The sequence below is a fragment of the Lipotes vexillifer genome, unplaced genomic scaffold (genome assembly GCF_000442215.2).
Source record: "Lipotes vexillifer unplaced genomic scaffold, Lipotes_vexillifer_v1.1 scaffold690, whole genome shotgun sequence".
NCBI lineage: Eukaryota > Metazoa > Chordata > Mammalia > Artiodactyla > Lipotidae > Lipotes > Lipotes vexillifer.
This window is the reverse complement of record NW_006798376.1, coordinates 1074423-1097069: the sequence shown is the minus strand read 5'-3', so window position 1 is coordinate 1097069 and position 22647 is coordinate 1074423. Positions and strand designations below refer to the sequence as shown.

General features: G+C 37.9%; 1 protein-coding gene across 2 annotated transcripts in view; it reads left to right on the top strand.

The window, feature by feature from the left end:
• Nucleotides 1–22647, top strand: part of PRKG1 (protein kinase cGMP-dependent 1) — a 1229308-nt gene that overhangs the window by 1160683 nt on the left and 45978 nt on the right. The gene's annotated exons all lie outside the window — the stretch shown is intronic.

Here is a 22647-nt window from a genome sequence, read left to right as displayed (position 1 = left end):
CTGCTTATTTCTCACATTGTCCCAGAAAGGAGGAGAAATCATACGTCTTCCTCAGGTTGTTGGTTTATATCTATTTGTAGCCCTGTTCTCACTTGCTACTCTGGTTCACAGAGACAGTTATGGAAGTAGGGCAAAGGGGTGGGGTAGATGTCACAGGAAGACAGTCCATTTAAAAACATTTATATGGAGGATTATTTAAGCAAGTTTCCATTGTGTTAGTTACATAGTTAAGAAGACATGGACAAAATCCAGTTCAAATAATAATAGTTAACTAAACTTAAGAACTAAAATTAAAAATTCATCACCAGTAGTCACATATATTCCTGGGTACCTACTATGGGCAGAGTGGTAGAGGGATATAAAATGTGACCCCTGTCCCCAGAGATTGAAATGCCACATGAAGGGTATATAGCAAGGCTAAGCCTTCCATATATGAGAACAGTAAGAATAATAGGAATTCAGAGGAACACGAGGTTATATAGAAAGGAGGGTTTCGGACTGGGAACTGGGTCAAGAGGTTAGAATGGGTGGAGAGAGGCAGAAAGAGGGAATCCTAGGGTGTGGACATGGCTTGACTGAAGGTGTGGGCACAGGAGTCTGGGTGATGCAACTGGGCAAAAATTTGACTTGATCATTTTCTTTTTTTCTCCCTCCAAATCACATTCTTCCAACCTTACTTATTTCTTTGTTACGCAGATTTTCCCTTTTGCAAAACTTACGAAATCTGGACTTTAGTGACTAGTCCTCTGCATTCCATTTGAGTCATAATTCATCTCTTTGAAAAAAATTCTCAAGTGCTTTGCATATATGATATTTCCTCTATAAAGTAATAATTTAAAAATAGTCACAGTGTGCTGCTTGAGTTAAAACCCTTCCAGCGTATCCAGCACATAATCCTGCAACTAGTAGATGTTTAATAAATGTAATTAACAAATTTGTGTTGAAATAGTTACATACGGGATTGGAATAAGTGGATTATGACAGTTTCATATTTTATTTTGCAGTTTCAATTAATTGAGCACTATGAGTTATTCATATTTTTGTAAACTAATAGATTATTACTACAGTTGAAAACTGGATTAATGTGAACCTAAAATTTAAAGAACATGTGCGTATTAGTTTCCTAGGGCTGCCATAACGAATTATTTAAAACCGAGTGCCTTAAAGTAACAGTAATTTATTCTCTCACAGTGCTGGAGGCTAGAAGTTTGAAATCAAGGTGTTGTCAGAGCCATGATCCCTTTGAAGGCTCTAGGGAAGAGGTCTTTCTTGCCTCATCCCACTTCTGGTGGTTGCTGGCAATCCTAGGTGTTTCTTGGCTGGTAACTGTGTTACTCAAATATCTGCCTCCGTCTTCACATGGCTGTCTTTCCTCTACGTGTGTCTGTGGCTTTTTTGTAAGAATACTAGTCATTGGAGTTAGGGCCTACTAATCTAGTATTGCTTTATCTTAACTAATTACCATCTAAAGAGATGCTATTTCCAAATGTGGTCACATTCCAAGGTTCTGTGTAGAAATGAATTTTGGGGGGACACCATTCAACCCAGTACACTGCAGATGGTCTCCAGTGATCCTTGCCACCTGGTATTCTCATCCTTTCACTGTCCTCCTCCACACTCAGTCATAGATGGCCTGTCATCAGTAAAATACTGTGGAGGTGACAATTGTGTGATATCTGATGCTAGGCTGTAAAAGACACTGTGGCTTCCACCTTGCTCTCTCTGGGTGAGATAGTCACCGTGAGGTGAGGACACTCGAGCAGCCTATGGAAAGGAAATGATGCCTCCTGTCAACAACTAGCACCAGCTTGCTAGCCACGGGAGCGAGCTACCTTGAAATGGGATCCTTTTGTCCCAGTCAAACCTTCAGATAACTATACCTCCAGCTGACATCTTCACTGCAACCTCATAAGTAACCCTAAGACAAAACTTCCCAGCTAAGCCACTCCAGAACACCAGACCCACAGAAACTCTGAGATATTAAATGCTTGAAACAACAAATCATTTTAAGCTGTTAAGTTTGGGGGCAGATTGTTATACAGCATTAGATAACTAATACATGTTTTGGTTCCTGGAATTTTGGTGCTACCATAACAAAACCTAAAATGTAAGGAATAAAATGGAATAGGGAGGTAGGTGGAAGCTTTGAAGAAACTGTTAGCAGGAGTCTGATGGCATTTGAGGAGGCTGCCAATGAGGACATAAAGAAAAGTGAGGAAGACGTTATTGGAAACTGGAGGAAAGGGAACCCTGGTTATGTAGTGTCAGAAAGTTTGACAACGCTGTCACCTGTGGTGACATGGATAGTATAAAATGTATCTAGTGAGCTGGATAATGTAGCCAAGGAGTCATTTCCAAGGTAAAGTGTTGAAGGTCCAACTTGGTTTCTTCTTGCTGCTTATGGAAAATGTGATATGAGAGAAAAAAATATGTGAAGGAATGTCAAACAGAAATGAGCCAGGACTTTCTGGTTTTAATAATTCTTAGCCTCTCTTGATGACAAATGATGCTAAAATTAAGAAATGGCTTCCAGGAAAAAATCGAATCCAGGACACTGTCGGGAAAACATGAGATAAATATGGAGCTAAAATTACGCCCGTGAAATCTTTTGTTATGACCTCAGAGGTACTTAAAGTAGTGCCTCAGAGACCTATTCATTCGGACAATGGACTTTCTAAAATGTCTAAGGGTGTTGTCCCTCAGCCGTCTCAGCAGAAGCCTAAGGTTAAAAAGACCTTATGTCAAGTCACGGAGATCTGTGAGTGTGAATTTTGTCTATGGAATGAACTCCAGTAAAATTCATCAGAGACCCACAAAGTTGTTAAGAGAATCATATTGACCAAACATCACCAGCTTGGATCAAAAGCAACCACAGCCACACAAAATGAAAAAAAGGCCTTTGGAACATCAAATTTCTTCAAGCAGGAAGTAGGCTGAGAAAACTTTTCAACTTCAAAAATGGGCAGCTTTTCAGTTTCAAAAATGGACAACTAAGTATGACTTGGGAAGAAGTGACAAATCTGGAGGGCAGAGGCAAAAAAAAGAATTAACTCCAGGCCTTTGATCCTAATCAAAGAACTGCCAACTGTATCCTGTTATGGACCAATGAATGTGTATGTTGCGGGGCTGGGGGGTGGGTCGCATAAGTTTTCTCTTTAATTGACATGGCTTCAGATTGAGAACTATACTCAAAAGAGCTGTACTCAAGGAATCATGTTTGAGGCACTTCATCTACACCTGGATCTGATTTAGACGATGATATTCTGGACTTTGAGCTGATGCTATAAATGGGGTGAGACTTCTGGGAGCTTTGGAAAGGGGTGAGTGCATTTTGCACGTGGAAGCAATGTGAACCACTGTTGGACTGTAGTCACCAGCTTCTAAGATGGCCTCCAATGAGCTGCATCTCCTGGTTTTCATGCCCTTGTCATCACCTCTCACATTGAATTACTGCTGCCCATGTGACCAACAGAATACCATGGAAGTAATCGGTGTATGATTTTTGAAGCTGGGTTATGAAACATTGTGGCCTCTGCCTTACTCTCTGAGATTACCTGCTTTGGCGGGAAGCCAGTCACCATGTCATGAGGACACTCAGGCAACTTGTGGAGAAGCTCCCATGGAGAGGAACTGGGACCCCCTGCCAACAGCGAACACCAGCTTGCCAACCATGTAAGTGAGCTGCCCTGGAACCAAACCCTAAGTTCTAGTCAGGCTTCAGATGACGATAGCCTCAGATGACATCTTCATGAGAGACCCCAAGACCGACTGCCCAGCTAAGCTAATCCCAAATTCCTGACTCATAGAAATGATAAGATAATAAATGTTTATTGTCACTTCAAGCCAATAAACTTTTGGTAATTTGTTCTGTAGCACTAAATCCCTAATGTATAAGCTTTATTAAAATCTAATGTAAGAAGCATGCTGAATGAATATGCTATAATAAATTTTGTTTCAAGAAATAAATTGATGCATCTTATTTTGTTTTGCTACAACTTAATATTAAAATTAAGATTGTTTGCAAGCAGCATATTTCATTGTACTTAATTCTATACATATAGAACTTAAAAATAGAAATTTTATTCATCATTTTTAAAAGAAAATCTGAATGTCAGTTCTAGATATTAAGTTGTACTGATTTTTAAATAATGTGAGTGTTCACATAGCTATTCACTAAGTCAGTGAAGAAATTAAATCAATAAATAAGGAGCTGTAGTAGATATTTTTCACTTGATTCACACACACGAAAAGACATGAAAATAAGTTGGTCTAAACTGAGACTTTTAAAAAATAAACATATATTTTATTGAATGTCTACTACAGGCTTCATATTTCTAAATGTTGTAATAAATGCAAAATAAGACATCGTTTCTTCCATAAAGGAGTCTTTTTTTTCTCAGTAGAAAGCAAAAAGATAGCAAATACTAAAACTTTAATAAAAGTTAAGGTAGACTTTTGTGCTATTGGGTTAAGTACTTTCAAAATTCGGAATTCTAGAAGCAGAGTTGGTTAAGTGTTCATGAGAATGGTTTGGATACTTAGATAAATGTCACTTTATTGTTGCTGGACTTTGGAGTCTGCTGAGGGTGGAGATGAGAGTATGCAGTCACCAGCTGCTTCTCTGCTCCCAGGGTTGAGGGATTGTGTGAATGGATAAGGAGGCCTTGCCTTTCAGGAAACAGTCCTTGTTGTTCCCTTAGAATCATCCCTTTGATGGCTCACAGCCTGTGCACCAGCAGGGGTAACCCCTTTTAAGAAGTCAGTATAGTTCATCCATGGGAGCAGCACATTATTCCTCTGTGCCAAATTAGCTTGCTTCTGCGCCTCTCCTGTTGTTTGGGGCTACCCAGGTGTCTCCTGGGAAGAAGAGGGGTACAAAGACAGATGGATTTTAGTCTCTCAATAATGCAAGTGAACCCAAACTCAATCTGGAACCCATTCTTAAACTCCAACCCCACTACTATGACATGAATTGCTGCTACCTAGATTCATGGTCTTTGTATTTCACAACCTTTCATTTTTCTTGTAAATACTTATCATGGGCGAATGATTGACTCATACACTTCTTCACCATTGAAGACATTCACCATGTGATGTTATGGGACTTCCTAGGTAAGTAAATGGATGGTGATGCTAAGAATCAGATGGTGATTTGCAGCACAGATTCTAGACTCAGACTGCTTGTATAGAAAACCCATTTCTATTCCTTGCAAGCAATGTGACTTTGGAAAGTTAGTATACTGTGTGTGCTTTAGTTTCCTCAGGGAGTGGTTGTTCCTTGTGAGAATTAAATAGCAATAAGTGTAAAGCGTTTAGAATAATGACTGTTACATATTATGCATTCACCAAATAAAATGGCTGCTTGTGTTTGTTGATGTTGTTGTTGATAGAAAAACATACTGCCGGGTATTAATGCTTAGTTTATCCCAAGGGCACTAGTGAACCCCAACGCGCTAAATTCAAATGATTGATTCTCATTTCTTATCCAATTTGACCTATACATAGCTTTTGATACAACTGGCTACTTCTTTCTTGCAACATTCTCTTTACTTGGCTTCAGAACCCTATATTCTCCTGGTGTTTTCTTCTGTTGGCTGTTCCATTGGCTGTTCCATCTCTGCTTCTTTGTTGGTTGTTCCTGATCTCTCTGACCTTTCAGAGCTGGTGTGATCCAGGGCTCAGACCTTGGATCTCTTCTTCTCTCTATCTGTACTTTCATCCTTGGTGATCTTGGGTAGTCTTATAGCTTCCAAATCTGTCAACTCCCAGATTTAGATTTCCAATCCAGATGTCTTTTTGAACTTCAGACATCCAGCAGCCTACTTGAAAAATCCACTTTCATAAATCATATACATTGAAAACTTAAAGTATCAAAACTGAACTCCTATTCTTCCTCCAAATCTGCTTTTCTTACATTTTTCCATATTTCAATAAACAGAATTCCATCTTTCTATTTTTTAATTTTTTTAATTTTTCGGTACGCGGGCCTCTCACTGTTGTGGCTTCTCCCGTTGGGGAGCACAGGCTCCGGACGGGCAGGCTCAGCGGCCATGGCTCACGGGGGGCCCAGCCGCTCCGCGGCATGTGGGATCTTCCCGGACCGGGGCACGAACCCGTGTCCCCTGCATTGGCAGGCGGACTCTCAACCACTGCGCCACCAGGGAAGCCCCATCTTTCCTATTTTTGAGGCTCAAAACTTCAGAATCATCCTTTTCTCCTTTCTTCTACTCACACCTCACACTTACCTAACAGCAAATTCTATTGACTCGACCTTCCGAATATGTCCCCAATCCAACCGCTTTGCGTTACCACCTCAGTCCAAGCCATCTGGTCTTGATAACTGCACTGGCTTCTGACTTGTCTCCATATTTCTGCGGGTGCCCTCCTATTGTATGTTTTCAGCCTAGAAGCTATAAAAATAGACTGCTCAGAACCCTACAATAGCTTCCCTTTCATTCAGAGTAAAAGTCAAATCCTTACAGTGCTCTGCAAGGCCATAGGCAATTTGCACACCAGCCATCTTGCCCCCAATCTCACCTAATTGTAACACATAGCACACTCTTGCCCCAGAGCGACTACAGTTTGTCTCCTCTGCCCAGAATACTCCAACCCTAGATTCCATGGGGTGCAGCCCTTCACTAAGACGTCTCCTTCTCAGTGAGACTTTCCCTAATTGCCACAGTTAAAATTGCAGCCCCCCACTGCTGTTCTGGCATCCCGATTCCCCCTTCTTGCCTAATGTTGTTCCATAGCGTTTACCACAGTTTAACACACTATATTTTACTTGTTTGTCTTTTTCCTCCACCAGTATGTAAGGCACATGGCGGGGGGGTGGTTGGTATATTGTGTCCACTGCTGTATTCTCAGCATCTATAACAGTGGCTGACATATGCTTGATTCATTGGTAATTTGCTAAAAAGAGTTCAAGAGATCGTAGGACTGCCTGATTTTGTTGAAAATATAGGAAATTAGAATTCCATTTTGAATGTAATGCTCAGGTTGCTTAAATGGCCTAAAATAATTCCAGGGGTATTTTATTTCACCTTGGCTTATTTAGTTTCAGTTATTTACCATAGTCTATCAAACGCCTTTTAGCATAACTGTCTTGCATAATTTACCAGTCTCAAGAGAGTTCCTTAGATTGGTAAATGCTAAAAAGATTACCGAATTTTCCTGGAATCAGTTTGTCTCTCACAGCAGGATTATTCTGTCATTAGCCTGGGGATAATTGCTATCACTCTCAGCCACTTGGTTTCCATTATAAAACATGCAGGGCAAAGGTCATGTCTTACCAACATTGAAAATGTACTCTGTGGTTTTAGGTCAATTGAAATATTATTTCCATGCTGAAAAATAATGACTGAAAAATGTGTCATAAGATGTGAAATGGGTCAAGCCTGCCCCAGGCATCTCTCAGGCGTTTGAGTCATTTACAGAGATGGCTGAGTCCCTGATCATAGAATGTTCTGGTGAATGTCATTTTCATTTCACAGAAACTCCAGGGTAGGAAGGAAAAAAAGGAAGTTGTTTGCCTTCTTTCAGGACTATTAGATGTCTTGTACCCATCATTTAGGTAAAGGTCACAATCCATCGGGGAAAAAAGATTGAAAACTTTTATGAATTGGGTCAACATGGCAGTCATAATTGCTGACTGAACTTAAGGTATATTTTGAATTCCTTTGAAAGTGTGCAGAAGTTGTTCAATATCAGTAGATTCTATCCAATGTTATGGTGAAAAAAAAGATTATATAATTCTAAATTGCAAGAGATCTCATTTTGTCAAAGACACATGTTATTAGTGGAATAAAGGTATAGTTAGAGAATTTTAACATCTGGTCCTTGAAGCACTTTGACAGGATTGAAGAATTATTATTATTATTATTACTATTATTTGTGAATTATAGCCAAAGGAGGATAGTAGGCAACATGAAGGTACCATGAAGACAGAAGTTATTTCCAAACTCCTCTCATATCATTTATAAGACTTGCAGTCCCATCTCACAAGTAATACTAATAAGGAAATATTGCTTATCTAACTAACACTTAGTGGTAACAGTTACACCTGATTCTTTTTTTTTTCCCTTGAAGTAATGCATTCATAATGTGCTATTTTACTACAGAGTATAAAATGTATTCAGTTCAGAAATAATATATAGATTGCACAAATGGAAGGTAGTTTTCTCACAAGAAAGAACCCATTGCATATAGTAATATCTAAAGACCTAAATAATAGCAACATCTGTAGATATCATTTCAGGTTGACAATGTAACACAAAAGTTTCCCCTTTTCACTTCTTTGTGAAGTTTCACTGCGCATGTGTCCAGTTATATCATTGTTTTTCTGTGGGTAATGAGTGAAAAGTTGCTTTGTAAGTAATGAAAAACTGATAATTTCCATGTTACTTCTTAACTTTATGTTTCTAATTTCAGATCTCCTTCCCCTTCCAGAGGAAGTTAGCGATGCCATAGCTTTAAAATGCCTGTTTTAGCTGCAAAACTCAAATGTTCACTTTCTGTTAGAAAATCTAAAGCAGGTGGTATACACTTTCTCAATATTTGGAATTCTTTAAAGGCAGGTAAATTTGAAGTTCAGGTGTGGGCAGGTTAAGCTGGAGTCATAATCCTGGTAGCATTTTCCCAAATAAAAAGAAAACCTTTCTGTTGAAATGCAATTGTTTGTGTAGTTGTAGTTCTCAACTGCATCGCTGCCATAATCATTACAGCCTCATTTTCATTAACTTGGCATAAATCCCCAAAATAATGTTTGTTTTGATTCTGATTTGGATCTTCAATAGAAAGTAAAAGATGTGAAATGAAGAGGTAGCAGCTAGACCAGGAATTTAAGCCACTGCGCTACTGATCTCAGAAGGAATCTGGTCTGGAAGGAGGAAACCTGAACTTAAAGTGGAAGGGGCTCTTGCTGTTAAACTTTTAGGGGTTATATTTTGACTTAGAAGCCCCTACTTTTTCCCATTTGTCCCAACTGGGCAAACATTATTTAAAAAGTGATCAAATCAAGCCTGAGAATGAGAGGCCTATGTTTCAGGATTTTCTATGGTGGTTCTTAATGCTCTTCTGCATGTCTCCCACTGGGCTGTGTACCTGAGCCAAGTGTCTGTTCCTCTTTACTAAGTGAGCTTCTAAGAAAGGGCATGGCATAGTGCCATAAGGAGGTGCTCAACACAGACATGGAATGATAACAACAGGATTATATGCACAGTGTAAATGCTCTGCTTGACCATGTCTTAGCTTGCTCTTGTGTGTCCATGTCTAGAGGACTAGGGACCTTAGTCAGAACCTGTCAGATACGGACCAGGCTCTTCAGGTCAGCATCCCTGGGTGGAAATGGACATTTGATAATATTTGCTAGAATGAATAGCAGTGAAACAACTGCAGTAAGTGGATGCCAAAGCCTTATCATGTCAATTTCATCTCAAAAACATTTGCCTTTTTAATGAGTATTTTTCCACTGCCATTACACATCCCCATGTGATGTTAATTGTATTGTACATTAATAGCATAGCCAATAAATTCATGTGACATGATGAAATGTTGCATATATGCTTTGATGGAGCCTAAAAAAAGAAAACAGATCTTTTGTGTCCTTTTCTCTTCTGTTGTCATTTGTCAGTAAAACGATAAAGAAGGAATTTTCTCTCCAATTTATTTTATCTTCAAAACTCACCTCTGGTAATATTCCCCTAATAAACATTATTTAGTGGAGTAAAGACATTATAAATCCTGTAAGGCCTTTATCAAAGGACTATTTATAATTATTTGCCAAAGGCAAGAGAGTAAAAGATCTGAAATTTAGCCATCCGCTCCTGAAAGGCACAACTACAAATCTCTGGTCCAGAATGGAGCATCTGCAGTTTCACCTGCATGTTAATAAAACCAGTGAGATCCTTTGTGCCTCTGGAACTTGGCCAACTCTTAGTCCTGTTTCCCAATGAACTGCCCTCAAAGTGGCTTTAAAGAAGTGACACATACTGAATAAAGTCCCAGGAAAATGGGAGAGGGGTCTGTTTGCAGGGTTAGGTCACTGAGCAGCTTCTTGGCAATTCTGACTTTGGCAACGATTCATCCCCAGAAAGGACACCTGCAGACCCTCAGACTTTCTGTGAATGCCTCTTGAGACTCTGTTTCAGGCATTTCCAGGCTCTGGATTATGATGGTCATTGTCTGACTCTGTATCTGTTGCCCGACTGTGACTAGGAGCATGGTGATGTATCGTCTGTCTCTCACAAGCTCAGGGAATAGTTGAAGGTAAGGATCTTGGGCTGAAGCAACACGAGAACTTTGTGCTTTGTCCATGCGACGGCTCATAAATTCCATATTCCCCAAGAGTAACAGCCAGTAGAATTGTGAAAGGTATATTAAATTTCAATTTCAAAAGGAGACCCTCATGTACCCTTCTTTTAATAGGGGGTCTGGAATAGACTGTAGAGGTCCCATGTTTCATTCATCATATAATTCCATCGTTTTTAGTTTAATCATTTGATAGCACCTGATTATATAAAAGATGGTTCAGAAATTAAATGGTGAAAATATAGCATAAATTGCAGTATACAGCAGCAGTAGAAAGAGTTAACTAGGTCTACTGGGGACATCATAAGCCACCAATGAAGTCATTTTGAATAAATAAATTGAACATAAGGAAAAGAAAATATCAACTTTATGGCATATTTGCATAATCCTAAATTAATTTTTATCTCTATATAGTAACATTACCATTTATCTCTAGTTTGCTTGCTAATCTACTACCTAGATTCTAGCCCAGTGGGGGAAAAAAGACAACTTAGAGCAGCCAAAAGTCCATGGACAGAAAACTCAGGCAATTAGTGATAACAAGAAAAAGTACCTGGTACACAGTAAAAATTCCATGAAAGGTAATGACCATCTGTTTATTATTATTATCATTATTGATTGCTTATATTTCTGTTTCAGATGCATGATCTCATTTACTATTTACCATAACTCAATGGCGTTGGTTTGGTTAGCACGCCCATTAAACTGTTAAAGACAGCTGAGGCACAGGGGGATCTTGTAGCTATTCAAACTCTCATAGCCATTGAATAATGGAGCTGGGATTTGTCTAAAGTAGACTGGCTCCAGATATATTTTAATCATTTTATTTTATTGCCTCCTTAGGTACTCACTGATTGCATAAATATATTATAGTTGCGGTCATAACAAACTTGGCTATCTGGCTTTATAGCTTGCAGAAAATAAGTGTGTCTGGGTCAGAAATGGGAGGTAAGACAGGCTTCCTGACTCTATCAAGAGATAATACTTAAAAACGTAGCAACTAATAACAAATATTATACTATAGAATTTTATTAAAGTTAACTTAAAGGTCACAGCACACTAACTCTTTATTTAAAATGATGGTCTGGGGTTATCTTCTGAGTGTTCTACTATATTCAACAAATTACACTTTAAATGGTTTGAAAGAAAGTAATCCAATCTAGAAATATTGATCCCCAAATTATTTTGTTTAAAAGGTGAGAGAAATATACTTGGTAATTAGGAGGGAGAAGCTATGATAATCATTTCTTGATGGTGCTAGATAATTGGGGTCTTACTGTTGAACAGGTAGTCATACTTTTCAGTATGTTTCAAAGATCCAGGATTTAGAAAGTATCCAGCTTAGCTAACTTTCCCTAAAACTTAAACTAATGGTTGAAGAGCCTTTTGCCTGTCAGTAGATTCTTGATCCACTGATATGTTGGATATCAAATCTCATTTGTTATGTCACCAAAGAAAGGTCTTCTCTTTGAACAAGTTGTCTAGCAATAGTCAAAACTGTCGTATTTAAGAATACAGATAGTAACATAATTCTACTCCCTGCATATAAATATTTTCTAGACAAACATGACAAGACCTGCAACTGTAATGTTAGCAGCCTGAAACCGAAAACTACAGTAATTCTTATTGCTTTTTTTTTTAACATCTGTTTTCCAATTAGCAAGTAACACTCTAGAAATTAATAATCATGTTTATTGAAACTATTTCAAATCTTGTCTCTTACATTAAACATAGATTTGAGCCTTATTTCAGCTTCATACATAGGCTAGAACACAATTTAGAAATTTTAAAAGTTAACTTTGTGCAAGCCGAATAACTCACTTGCGTCAAGGTCGTCTTATGGCCCATGTTGGTGACTTGATTCTCCAGAATTTAGCAAGAAAAGCCTGTAGGAATCTTGTTTCTGAAACAATTATCAACATAGCAGTGGATGTGTTGACACCAGAATGTCAATGTATCAGCTTTTTAAAAGACAAAACTCCATAGACCGACTATCTATCTGTCTATCTATCCATCACCTATTTTCTATTACTTTTTAAAAAACGATTTATTTATTTACTTTATTTATTTTTGGCTGTGTTGGGTCTTAGTTGCAGCACCGGGATCTTCATCGAGGCATGCGGGATCTTTTGTTGCGGCACGCTGCCTTCTCTCTAGTTGTGGCCTGCGGGTTTTCTCTTCTCTAGTTGTGACGTGCAGGCTCCAGGGCGCGTGGGCTCTGTAGTTTGCAGCACGTGGGCTCTCTAGTTGAGGTGGGCAAGCTCTCGAGTTGTGGCACGCAGGCTTAGTTGCCCCAAGTCAGGTGGGATCTTAGTTCCCTGACCAGGGATCGAACCCGTGTCCCCTGCATTGTAAGGTGGATTCTTTACCACTGGACCACCAGGGAAGTCCCGATTTTCTATTACTTTTCTTAAGTGATATCTTTATGCAAGTAGCACTGTAGTATAATTTCATTATTACTGAAATTTCCTTTGTAGTTCAGTAAAAATAGAGTAATCACTGCTAAAAATACATTTCCTCAATTCGTAATTGTTTACCTCGTATTTTATATATTGTATATATTCACTGAGGTTTATGTTCCATCTATTTTTCTTACACCTGGCCAAATACCACAAGTTCTACAGAAATGATGAAACTCTGGGACTCCTTCAGCTTCCCGCTTGGAAGGAGAGACCACCCTTTTCTGCAGTCCCGCCCTCTGAATCCCCTGATTTCCTTCTAGCTCACTTCACTGGACACCAGCTCACAGGTGCTGAGACACAGTACAAATTTCTAAGTTCAATTCATCAATTTCCTGTTCTGAAGGGGAAGAAGAAAGGTTTTCTGTCCTCTATCTGCTGTTCTGTTACGTCGGCAAACTTACAAGAGGGCAAATCAGACTGAGAATCCAATCAGATACTGTCTGTTCTCTGAACGTGAAAACGAACATCCAACATCCAGATCATTAAACCTGGTAGAGAGAAGCAAGTCAAGGTGATGCTCTCATCACAAGTATAGCCTGTTCTATTGTCAAAAGACCTTGCAAAACCAGGTTAATCCTCCAAGGCCATGTGAATTTGGTTAGTTGCTAAGTCCTGAGAGAAAATTTAATAACGTGGATGAGGAAAAGGAGATCATAAAAAGAGAACTGAATATAGGGTGTAGCCAAGATGTCAACTCCATCCCTGAAAAATCTGTGAGGAAAAGAAAGTCAAATATGAAAAAAATATTCTCTGGCTGTTAAGTGGTATAAAGAATAGCCATAATAGGTCTGAATGCCCTCCCCAATCTCCTTCATTTCACTCTTTCTATTATTTATTAATTATAAAAAAGAAAATAATTTAGTGCTATTCAAATAGATATATACAAATGTCAACATAGAACAATGCTGGATTTTGCATTCAGACGGCAATGACTTGATAACAAATAGGTAGTATTTGCTGAGACTTCATTCATTTGATAAATGCACCATCACTGTTACTGAACAACTTGACATGGCAAAAAAAAATTTTTTAACATCTTTATTGGAGTATAGTTGCTTTACAACGGTGTATTCGTTTCCGCTGTAAGACAGAGTGAATCAGCTATACATATACATATATCTTCATATCTCCTCCCTCTTGCGTCTCCCTCCCGCCCTCCCTATCCTACCCCACTAGGTGGTCACAGAGCACCGAGCTGATCTCCCTGTGCTATGCGGCTGCTTCCCACTAGCTATCTGTTTTACATTTGGTAGTAATGTATAAGTGACGTGGCAGAATTTTTGCTTAATTTTCTTCCTTTCCACTTAATATTTTCTCTACTAAGAAAAGGACATACAGGCTTCCCCCATTTTAAGAATGGATGGTATTCTCAAAGACCATTTGAGAATAATTGTTTGGAACTCGGGATATATTTCTCTGTGATACTTTTATACTTTGTAATAGATGACTGTCACATACATATCAAATTAATACTAATAGCTCATCAAAACTTACATGTGATCATTAGCCTTGGTATTAAGAGCTGTATAGACTTATATCTATTAATCTTATTTTAAAATACTGATGCCTGGTCCAGAATCCTAAGGTTTTATTAAGGTCTGTTTTTAACTCAACCTAGTTAATTCTGATATGAATCCTGGGTGAGAGGGCACCTCTGGTGTATTAGAGTCTATGGTGAAATGCATTAACAGTTCTATTTTGAACGTCAAGTCATATGTTTCCCAGCCCCTGGGTCAGGGGTCTCCTGCTTACCAGTTGCTGAGAGCAAGACCCCCTTAAATGAAAACCTCTGTAGTATTTCCTGAAATAAGTGCTTCGGGAGTCATGGATCGGAGGACAGGATTGGAGCACAAAAGAGGCAAAAGAGAAGCTGCGGGTACCAGGGCTTTCTGTCAAGTGTGTATTTCTTAGGACACTTGGAATCCCAGAATGATCAAGCTGCAAGTGAGCTTCATAGGCCCGTCTAGTGCAAACCCTTCATTTTACAGAAAGGGGAATCTGTTGCTCAGGCAGATCCTGGGCCAAATCCTGATCACTTCTTTTCCTGTATTCCCAGAGGCCTGGGAGAGTGGCTTGTAGTCTCGTTTTCTTCTTGCCACACACTGCATTTTACTCCCTTTTCTTCCTTTGGCTCACTGTGACCATGACCACATCCCAAAGCCTCTTGTCTCTGAAGTTCGTGTAGAATCCTTCAGAAATAAAGGGGAGCCATGAAAATTGGGGTACATAGCAAAGGTCCTGAGTCCAGAAGTAAAAGCTGACCCCCTAGTATTCATTTAAGTCTTTCCTAATCCTTCTGTTCCTAGTTCAGTCTTCTGACTGATCCCTTGATAAAGATCATAACTAATTATGAGGTTTAATTAAGCTTAAAATTTCTCTTATTTCTTTCAATATTTTAACCCTCATATAAAAAAATGACCTATAAGAAAAGGCAAAGAGCTCTTAGTTTGGGGGTAGAAAAGAGATTTTTATATTTGAGGAGAAAACTTGGGCTGTCTTGACCCATCCCTTCTTTAGAAATGGAGTCTATGGTAAACATTGTCCTCATGGAAATTGAATGAGAGCTCTGCTGTAATGGGTATTTACCATGGAGTGGCATGAGGCAACAAAATGAGGATGAGGGATTCTTCCTACAGGCAGAGTTGTTGGAACAGTGAAGGTAGAAAGAGTTATTTTTACCTACCTTCTTTCCCCTTAAACTTCAACTTCCCGGCCTTTGGAAGTTATGCCGTGCCAGTCTGGACCACCCTCGTCCACAATCATAAGCAAAAGGCTCAGCATGAAAATTTGAACATGGACTTGATATCTGATAATATTAATGGGTTATTTCTAATGTTTTCTTAGATGTGATAATATTGTGGCTATGTTTAAAAGGGAATCCTTACCTTTTAGCAATATGTGCTGATATATTTACAGCATATTCTTGTAATATATTTACAATATTCTTGGAATATTTTCTATGTAAAAATAATTGAAATGAAATGTAGGATTTGTCTTTCATTTATAATATTAAAAATTAATTGTACAAACAAACAAACAGACTCAGGATGAGATTCTGAGGTATGGGAAAGGGAGAAGGAGGAAACTAAATTGCACTGAGATGAGAGAAAACTTTCTCAGACCACTAGCCCCTGATGGCTGTCCATTTATATGAAGGAAATATCTCTTCTGGAATAAATAAAGTTGGGGACTGCATGCTTTTTTTGCTTGAATACATACGTGCAAGTATCTGTATTCTCTGAAGCAAAAATAATAATCACTGAATAACTTAATCAATAACTTTCTATTTTGGGCCAGTGACTCTGTTAAGGTAAGTAACAAACACCAAAAGGGAAAAAATTTTTAATTCCTTTTTGCCAATTTTTTTCATGGCAATATATCTTTACTTAGGCCATTATTTCAGAAAAAGAAAAGTTCATTTCAAACTACTATATGGAATCTATTTAAAAACTGAATAAATAAAAATGCATGTTGGTCAATACATTTCAAGCTAACATTGGGAACTTATCCTCACTCATCTTTTACAAATGCTGCTCTGATTAGATTTTTAAAAAATTATCTTTTGAGCATCAGTGTATTTTCATTTTGAGTCCTTTTAATTAACTGGAGCACACACACCCACAGGCCACATCATAGACAAGAAGGCATCAGTGCTTAGCTACAGGAGTCACATTCTTGACATAAATGTGTAATAAAAATAACATATTATTCAAATATTTTATAACTTGAATGTTTGCCTTTGTTTTTCAATTATCAGAATATTGTAAAAACTGTGAAGATAGAATCAGAGAGTAAAAAATATTACAGACCACAAGTCAAAATGCCAGTCCCTCATGCCTTAGTCTTGTGATTTTGGCTAAGTCACTTACCATCTCTGGACTTAGTTTGTTCATTTTAAAAAATGTGAAGGTTGGATTAGATGAGCTCCCAAGGGTGTTGATCCAGATTTTGAACCATGTTAGTATCTTAATACTTTGAGATAAAGCATCTTTAAAGTTGTCTGATTCTCTACTATCTTGTTTAAAGGAAATTGAATTTCTGGGAATAAGTGTAAATATGCTACAATGTGAAACATGCCCAAGGTTTCTAGTTCTAATTCTAGTGTTTAATTACTGAAATCAATCACTTATCAGCAACTGGTCTACCCAGTTGCAAAACAGAAGTAAAAATATTTGTCATCCCATCTTCACAGAGAATCGGGGAGGATCAATTAAATGAAATAAATTTTAGAGTCCTTGGAAGAAAAGAAAGGTACTTCCTAAATGCAAAGTATTTGCATTACTATTATTCTTATTATGCATCAGATATGAGCAATGCAATTTTCCTGTGTATTCATGTTGGCTTTATCTTCTCAAGGGAATGTATTTGAAAAATAAGTAGAACTATTTCATGGCTACAGCACTTAAAACAAAAGGCTGTGTTTCTGAAAAACACAGTTTTGGAAATACAGAAAGCAAACTAATGCTATCTCAAATTCCCTGAAGAAGAGATTACATTTTCTGGAGAAAACTGACATAATGAAATACTTTATATTCATTAAGTTACTTTCAAGCTTTTTATTTCTTCAAGTTTTTACCACTACTGTTAAAAGACTAGTGACTATACCTGTATGCTTTATGGCCAAATAAATTAGAAATTGTCCCTTTTTGTTTAGAATTTTAGAAATAGGGTTTCTTATGTTTAAAGGTTTTGTTTGTTTTGTTTTGTTTTTAAAAACGCTTATAGTAATAGAGACTTTTGTAAAGTGTTATTTGAAAAACATTATTTCAACAGGAAATAACTCCCTATACAAACCTTGAACAATAAAATGGTTCACAGTTTTCCAATGAAGCCAGAAGATTCTGCTTTTAAAGTTTAGTTTAACAATGAGACTTTTTAATAAAGCAATTAAATTAATAAGAGATGACTGGTGACTTGATTATAGATTTAGTAAAGACTATCCATTTTTATTTTAGTGACTAAGCTTATTTAATCCCAAACATTTTAGAATCAGGGGAATAGGACATGTAGTAACTATTTTCACGTACACAAAGTTAATGTAGCACAATGAGGTGATAGTCCCAGTAGTTTAAGCCCAAATCACGTCTGTGTTAAATATGCAAATAAGTATTATTGGTCCAGTTTTCAATTCTGCTTTCTCTCTATATAGTTACTTGTCTGGCTGAATTTGTATTTACTCTTCAAGACCTACAAATTACTTAATGCACCAAGTTTTATTAAATCAAGAACTGTTATTACATAAAATCCTGTGTACCAAGTTAAGTGTTTAGTCAGTAGATGGCCAGCATTAGAGCTTGCATGCATCATAGACCAGGTATACATATTTTGTGCTTAAGGCCGACTGTCGAAAAGTTCTTACCTCCTTTAACTAGTTCTGTAAATATTTGTTTATAGATATCAGTGTTCTTTGATCACATAAAAAGTGGAAGGATTTCTAGGAGTTTATCTGAACATTTAAGTAAGCTAGGGCTCTGACTTTATCTATACAACTCATACTTATTTACTTAAGTGTATGTTGATACCTTTACAAAGGCCTACATGTTGAATTCAGGACTTGGAAATACAAAGTCACTGACAGAGCCAGGACCACGAGTCCTGAGCTTCTGTTTGTATTCTAGGATGCGCTCTTGCATTATTTTTAAGTCCAGAGTAGACACTGATTGTCTGATTGAATCTCATCTTACCTATTAAAAGTTACAGAATAAAAATCTTAGTCATAGATGAGAGTTCATGTGTGTTTACTGAAACATTTTATAGATTTCCCCAAGAATTCAACAGGAAAAAAAAATACACCCAAGAGCAGATGAGCACAGGCAAAGCAGTGGTGACTGATCTGCACATGGGTTAAAAGATGCTAAGACTTTGTTTGATTTTCCTTGGAGACCCTTAGAGTAGACTTCTGAAACTGATTTGGATTATAGATTTTGCTAAAGTAAATAGGGCACATTAGTCTTTTGTTTCATTGGCTTTTAATTACTGGCTTTTGTATCCCATCTGGAATGTCCGTTTGGATTCTTGGACCTTACTTTAACACTGCACATACTACTGTTTGCTTTGTAGAATAACGCTGAGCCATTTCTGCTATTGTAATATCAAGGTGAAGATAAAATTTTAAGTTTCAGACATTTTTGTACTGGGTCATATTTGGTTTTCAGTATTAAGGAGAGATGTTTGCTTCTTAATAATAGTGGTCAGTCATAAGGAATAGAACCCAATTGTGTTATTTTGAAATGATGACAGAATTGATTCATGGATATCTGGCAACAACAAAAAAGAAACAATTATGGTGAATAATAAAGGACATCTGAGTCTTACTCTTTGGTTTTGTGGAAGCTGGTGATATTGGAAGAGATGGAAAAATAAAAACTAATGGTTATTATCTATTTCTGAAAGGAAGTGAATATAATACTGGATAGATATGTAGTTTTAGATAAAGAGAGGTTAAGATTATTCCAGTATTATTTTTCTGTTTCTAGACTTTGCATGTATGTCTTGGTCTGTTTCTAGACTTTGCATGTATGTCTTGGTCTCATCATCATTACACCTGCAGCTTTACATTTTCATTGCTTTTAGAACCTCCTTTGGTGTATAAGCAGAAATGAAAAGAGAAGGTGAAAATGTAGGCAACTTCGTTTCTTTCTAGCAGCTCTTGAAAGTTCCATATTACACTATTTAAAGAGTACCCTGTACAAATTAGTGACTGTGGATTCTAATCACCAAAGCCCCAGGTGAATCTTATGGTCAGGTATGTTTGAGAAATGATATATTATCTCTCTACTTCACCCAGCACACTTATTCTCTTGTTACATAGTTATTTGCATGTTGTTAACCTATTTTGAGAGTTTATAAGCTCCTTGAAGTTATACAGACAGAGTATGTCAGTATCTGCACTTTTCTGGAAAGAGAATCCATGGCTTTCACCCTATACCAAAAAAAAAAAAAAAAAAAAAAAACCCCGATTCCCCTGAGGAGGCGAAGGTCGGCTCCTCCCCACCCCTGCCGCCCTCACCCAAAACAAAAAAAAAAAAAAAAAAAAAATGAATACAGTTGACCCTTGAACAACATAGGTTTGAACTGTGCAGATCCACTCATCTGCAGATTTTTTTCAGTAGTAAATACTACATGATCCAGTCGGTTGAATGGGCAGATATGGAACTATGGATACAGAAAAATTGTGGATATGGAGGACCCACATGAATTTTTGACTGTAGGAGGGTCGGCGCCCCAACCCTTGCATTGTTCAAGGGTCAACTGTAAATAATAGTATTCTCTTAAAAAATCTGTATCTCAAACTAAGGTAGGAACATTAGAAAATACACTTCATACTACTTGCTAGATTTTAAGCAACCAAACATCAGGCATTGAATGCCTTACTGATATATATTTCCCTTAGCACTTGGGCACTGTCCCTCTCATAAACACTTTTGCACAGATGGATTTTAGAGTTGCATAAATCTGGGCCTAATTCCTTGGACCTGGTACCCCACAGTAGTAAGTAAGCTAGGAACTTGTGTTCCACCGTTACCTCCTTCAGGCAAGAGAAGTTTTATAGAACAAGAGCCATTTACTTAACCAATTTATTTTGTCTCCTTCCCCACTCAAAATTATCAACTCTAAAGAATGTGGAACATAACGGATAGATTCAAATTATTTTCAAATAATTCCTGAGTAAAAAGAAAGAATGAAAACGTCCCTCCAAGTTTCGAGCTAGAGGGGTGAGATACCTCCAGAAGCTAAATCATCTATAGTTCGGCTTTTTTACAGAGGTCTCTTTGGGTGGTGATTTCCATGTTAAAAAACAAAGCTATTTATTCAAAAAGGAAAAGTGTACAGAGTCTCTGTGATGAAGCGACTCCCTAAATAGTAATCTCAATGAGGAAAAAAAAAAGACATGAAGTTCTAAGCAACAACATTTCCTTGGTTGGAGCTTCCCTGGTGGCGCAGAGGTTGAGAGTCCGCCTGCCGATGCAGGGGACACAGGTTCGTGCCCCGGTCCGGGAAGATCCCACATGCCGCGGAGTGGCTGGGCCCGTGAGCCAGGTATCTCACCAACCACTCCATAAAAATCACCCAACTAGGAAGTATTTTAAAAATTCACCTAGAAATAATAGCAAAGTAATTAGCAAAGTTTTGCATTCTGCATCTGTCTTTTTTTTTTTTAATCAATGTTGCTTTTTTTTTTTTTTTTTAAAGCTGTGGTAGCCATTACAGAGCTATTGTTCATTCCTATGGGTCTAGGACAACAGGGGCAGGAGTCAAGGCCAAGTTATGAGTCCCCAATACTTTTGCCATGAGTGCATCACACTCCAGACTCATTGGACAGCTACTGATTTCCTTGGATCATTTTAATCCAACCCAAAATTCTTCTATGGCTCTGGAACCTCCTGAGGCTTTCAGAGGGGTTAGAACTATGGTTATCAACCCTTAACTGTGCATCAGAATCACCCAAGGAGCTGTAAAAGTGTATAGATACGTGATACTGCTTCCAGAGATTGCTGATCGACTTGATCTGTGGTGGGATGCAGATTAAGTGGTTTCTAAAAGATGCTCAGGAAGTTCTGATGTGTAACAAATGGCTGAAGATGACTTGTTTACACATTTCCAGACTAATTTTACAGAACCCAAATATAAGGATTTGGGGGGGAGGTGCGTCTTCAAGATCTATAAGTAATAACACCATACTTTAAATATATAAAATGGTGTCAGAGTAGTCGGAAAGAGTTTACCCTCTTCAATCTGAGATTTCTAAATCCAGCAAGCACATAAGATATTATTCAAAAACAATCTCATTAAGAATTTGACTGCCGGAAATTCTTGAACACCTACATACTATCCTGGTGGAGGGCGGGGGGCTCTGATCCCAGCAGGTGTCCTTTTTAAACACCTGTTGGAGTGAACTCTGCCACTGGCCCTTTCAATGGGATGGAGTTTTAATTTCCCAAAAGCTGGGAGCCAGTTGGAATGCTAGAAATGCACATTTGTTGCTTATGTTCCATTCTAGTAAACCATCTCCTGAAGTGCTATGTTGATCTCTTGATTGTGTAGTTAATGAGAGAAATCTATAGATACCATTCAGAATGCCTAGCAGTCTTGTTTATAGAGGTTAACTAGAGAGAGTTGATTTCCCATCATCAGCTAATAATGAGAAACACTGTTTACCATCTCGTGAGTCTTTCAAGAATTGATGTGTTAAAAACCAGAATTGTCATTGTAGATTGGAGAGTGTTGAAAGCTCACCTAGATAACTGTTTTACATTTTTCCCAAGTGGAGAGTCTGAATTTGTGTTTGATTGTAATGAAATAGCTAAAATGTTACACAGCTTAAGGCCAAACATGCCTGTGAATGATTCTATCCGAAAGCTGACATAAACAAACTGTGTTAGTATCACTATTTCAAGCATGTTCATCATGTCTATCTATAGCATACTACTGAATCAGGTACCGCCTGGCTGAAGGTCATGGGTTACACATAGCTCTTCAAATACTTTATTTTTGAGACAGCTGAATTACTCTCTGACCTGACTTTAGTGAGTGGGAGGGTCATCATCTTTATGCCTTACTGCCCTTTCTAAAAATAGTAGGGGCTTTAATAAGGAGATATTTTAAGCAGCTCATATTCACTTGTCTCATCAGGGGAAGATTATTTTGGCCACTTGCATGTGTCCAATTTGCATGTGCATAGAGTTAAACTTCTGGAGGCTAGTCTGTGCTCCTTCACACCACTCATCTAAGAAACTGGCAAGCATAAAGACACTGGAATTACTAGCTGAGATTCAGTGGGTAGACACAAATGAAGGGAAGACACTTTTTAGGAATGTGAATATGCTTCCGAAATCATCCATTTCAGACATTTTCACATCAGTCCTCAGCTTTTCGG